Source organism: Dreissena polymorpha, chromosome 1 (assembly GCF_020536995.1).
Source record: "Dreissena polymorpha isolate Duluth1 chromosome 1, UMN_Dpol_1.0, whole genome shotgun sequence".
NCBI lineage: Eukaryota > Metazoa > Mollusca > Bivalvia > Myida > Dreissenidae > Dreissena > Dreissena polymorpha.
Window position 1 is genome coordinate 173233449 of NC_068355.1, and position 4646 is coordinate 173238094.

The following is a 4646-nucleotide window of genomic DNA, read 5'->3' on the forward strand; positions in this document are numbered from 1 at the left end:
TAGATTTTAAAAACGATTATCGCCTTTGATTTAAGGATATAAAAACTCAAAGCAGACTAAAGGAAGTATAACACAAACCAACACATAAGCCCAAGCGGATGGGAATTCCATATTATATTTCAAAAACGCCGCTCGACGTTTTTGACCTAAAAATAAATGTAGCTGAAAATCAGCTGACAAGTCACGTGGTACATGGTACTGTCATTTATTTTTGGCATAGAAATTACATTATTTCTAAAGAAAGAGATTTAGCTTGTTGAGCAAATAATTGATTTTCATTGAATATTTTTGATAAACCAATAAAATATACTTCATATTTAAATCAATATTTTTATTGGAAAATCACTTTTCACAAATACGAATATGCGGTCGAAAAGAATTCAAGATGGTTCGGACAAAAACAAGTGCTAGCGCTAAGACTAAAAAAAAACAAGAGATGCAAGGTACAGGCGTAATAAAAGGGAAAGGATAATAGACATTGGTATTCAGTGTGATCGATGGAGAAGAGTTAAAGAAGCTACTGGGATTGAAAAGGACGAGAAAATGATGGAAATATTGATCGATGCGTTTGTCTATTTATATACAATAGTTTATCCAGGTCTTACCCTTTTCTGAGTTTCATTTCTAAAATTATTTTTTTCAGCTGTACAGGTGTCAGTTAGCAGCAATAGATTATTCAAAACACTTGAATCGTCCTGTTTTGTTGGACAAAGAAGGAAATGAGAGGTATTTATATTATTGTTTTCGCCCTGTATGTTGGTTTGTGTGTTTGTTTGCGTCAAACTTTAACATTTTGCCATAACTTTTGCAATATTGAAGATAGTAACTTCATATTTGGCATGCATGTGTATCTCATGGAGCTGCACATTTTGAGTGGTGAAAGGTCAAGATAATCCTTCAAGGTCAAGGTAAAAAAAACAAATTCAAGAGAAGTAATAAGCTTTAAAGAGTTCATCTGAACCTACCAAATGAAAAAAAAAAAAAAAATCAAAGTGGCGCAGTAGGGGAGATAGTGTTTCTGACAAACACATTTCCTGTTTTTATTAAATTTTGAATTGTAAGGATCAATTTACAGATTTATGATTACTTATTGAAAGTTTTTATTATTAATAATTAAATTGAATTTACAAACATGATGTATTTAAGCTCAAATTTGACACATTCATGTGATATGAATAATAAGTATACATTTTGCAAACAATGCTCCTGTCATAAAAGAACTACTGCAGCAAAGTATGCACTGAATCAGTAAATTTATATTATGGCATATATATTGTCTATAGATCTTTATTCTTTTGTTTTGTTTTAGCAATTGTCATTTCATTTTTTCAAACATCATGTCAGTTATAAAACAATCTTTCAGGAGAAAAAAGGTGTACTCAAAAGCTGCTTGTAATTGGAGCACAAGGCCTGTGAAAAAAACATACATAACCGGTTTGATCACTGAAGTTATAAATGAATTCACCATAGGCAAGAAAAGAATAAGTGGCAAATGTGAACAGCTGCCTGAAGACTCCAAAAGAATTAGGTCAACTATAGCCCCCGTCACCCCTCCACCTACATCAATACTTGGAGATCAGCATGTCTCTAGATTGAGAAAAGCGAAAAAATGAATTGTTGCCCAAGACGTGTTTGATATTCATTTGAAGTTGACGCAGAAGTTATCTTTGTTAGATAACTATTAAGTTTCACATCTTTAGTGTAAATATAATTTTAGAAGTGTTTTGAAAATGTACAATCTTACATTATGTTATAAATAATGAATGCTCTTGGTTGTACAATGCAATTACATTTTTTAGGAAGTTTTAATATTGAATTTAGCATAAAATATTTTTTTTATGTTATATTTTGTGCGTTTTTTATCAATACATTTTTATGCTCCCCCAAAATTTATTTTGGGGGGAGCATATAGTTGCCGCTTCGTCTGTCCGTCCGTGTGTCCGTCTGTGCACAATTTTTGTCCAGGCTATTTCTCAGAAAGTAATGACCGGAATTCAATGAAACTTTATGGGAAGCTTCACTACCAAGAGGAGATGTGCATATTATCAGCCGGTTCTCTTCAGATGATTTTTCACAGAGTTATGGCCCTTTGAAATTTTCCATTGTACATATAGTGCAATTCTTGTCCGGGCTATTTCTCAGCAACTAATGACTGGAATTCTATGAAACTTTATGGGAAGCTTCACTACCAAGAGGAGATGTGCATATTATCAGCCGGTTCTCATCGGATGATTTTTCACAGAGTTATGGCCCTTTGAAATTTTCCATTGCACATATAGTGCAATGCTTGTCCGAGCTATTTTTCAGCAACTTATTACAGTAATTCAATGAAACTTGATGGGAAGCTTCACTACCAACAGGAGATGTGCATATTATCAGCCGGTTCTGGTCGGATGATTTTTCACAGAGTTATGGCCCTTTGAAATTTTCTATAAACTGTACATATAGTGCAATTCTTGTCCAGGCTATTTCTCCCCAACTACTGACCGGAATTCAATGAAGCTTTAATCCATCCATCGTATAATTTTGTCCACAGTTATGCCCCTTAAGACGTTTCCTTTAATCTGAATATATAGTACAATATTGTGACAAAAAAACACTTTTGGGGAGCATCACCAGTCTACACCGGTTTTTTGTTACACATGTAAAGAACACAATTTTTCTTACAAAATGTTTAGTTTTTTGTTTGATTATCGATATGTGTTTTTCATTGCCTTCTTTATTACCTGTATTTAATAAACCATTGTAGTCAATGTCTCTAAGCCTCTTATAATTGACCTCGAGAGTAGTTTCATAATAAAAAAATCAAAATGCAAACTTAAAATTGAATAAAAGCAAAAGATCTAAAAAAAATAAAAATAAAAACAGGTAATACACAATTGACTGTTTTTTTATGAACGGTCTTTTCAAGCAAACGTTACCATTTTTGAACTCATCCAAAATATCCTTGAGACCAATCTTTATTTTACGGCTGTAGAGTGTTAACAAGGCAAATGTAGACGCCGCACGACGGACAAAAGGCGATCACAAAAGCTCACCATGAGCACATTGTGTTCAGGTGAGCTAAAAAGTGTAAAAATCAAACTATTAAGTTCAAACAAGAAAATAAAATAAGTATACAAGAAATTAATTTTGATTTTCAATTAGTTTATTTACATAGTATTCTTAAGAAATATGTCATTGCTTCTTTTATTTCTTTCATCTTACAATCCAGAGTACTCGTGGCATTTCATTCAAATGACACCAAAGTAAGCATACAAATGTAAAAACTGCTGTGCAAGTTTTAATAATAAACTAGCACATTTCACACAAATTGATTTTTCAAAACAAAATGCATAGAACTGAAAAATCCAAATGATTAAGCATAACTCAAATGATTTGCATAAATATAAATGTTTCAAAAAAGGAGCCAGAACAAAAAATAATCAAAACTAAGAAAAGTTCTATGTCTGATAAATGAAAAAGAATAGCAACAAGGGCTGTTTGTAAAACATGCATGCCCCCCATATGGGCTGTCAGTTGTAGTGGCAGCTATTGTGTGAATACGTTTTTTGTCACTGTGACCTTGACCTTTGACATAGTGACCTGAAAATTAATAGGGGTCATCTGTCAGTCATGATCAATGTACCTATGAAGTTTCCTGATCCTAGGCCTAATTATTCTTGAGTTATCATCAGGAAACCATTTTACTATTTCGAGTCACTGTGACCTTGACCTAGTGACCTGAAAATCAGCTATGAAGTTTCATGATCAAAAGGCATAAGCATTCTTGAGTTATCAGCTGGAAACCATTTTATTGTTTTGAGTCACTGTGACCTTGACCTTGTGACCGGAAAATCTAAAGGGGTCCTCTGCCAGTCGTGATCAATGTACCTATGAAGTTTCAAGATCCTAGGCGTATGCATTCTTGAGTTATCATCCGGAAACCGCTTTACTGTTTCGAGTCACTGACCTTTGACCTAGTGACCTGAAAATCAATAGGGGTTATTTGCCAGTCATGATCAATGTACCTATGAAGTTTCATGATCCTAGGCCTAAGCGTTCTTAAGTTATCATCCCGAAACCATCTGGTGGACGGACCGACATGTGCAAAACTATATACCCCCTCTTCTTCGAAGGGGGGCATAAATATGCAAAATTATTAGAACACTGGGCCTTCACCTGGTACGAAGCCTGTATACTGGCCTTAAGGACTAGGAAACTTCTCCCTTATTAATTTAACACAACATGCTGGGACAGTTATTCTCATGCATTAAGATGGTAAATTGTCTGTATGCAGCATGTCTGAAAGATTTATTGACATCTTCTAGTGTCTCTGCATAAAAGGAAAACACATCTTGTTGATACTGCTGCTGACTGTAGAGGGTCATCCTATCCAGCACCGAAAGAGTCATCTCCTACAAAGAAATTGTAACAGATTTTACAATAAACTTCTTGCAAATGTAACTCCAATCAGCAGTCAGTGAGACAGCACACTAGATTATATGAGCCTTGTTCTGAGAAAACTGGACATAATGCATGTGCGTAAAGTGTCGTCCCAGATTAGCCTGTGCAGTCCACACAGGCTCATCAGGGGCAACACCTTCCGCTTTTATGACATTTTTCGTTAAAATGTCTCTTCTTAGCAAAAATCCCATTTAGGCGGA

At 34.5% G+C, this 4646-nt stretch overlaps 1 long non-coding RNA gene across 1 annotated transcript; it reads left to right on the plus strand.

Annotated features, from left to right (window-relative positions):
- On the plus strand, nt 1-2757 carry LOC127861735 (uncharacterized). The gene is made up of 2 exons (XR_008040317.1): nt 1-726; nt 1364-2757. It is a non-coding gene; the product is annotated as an uncharacterized LOC127861735 (long non-coding RNA).
- Nucleotides 2758-4646: the final 1889 nt, after the last annotated feature.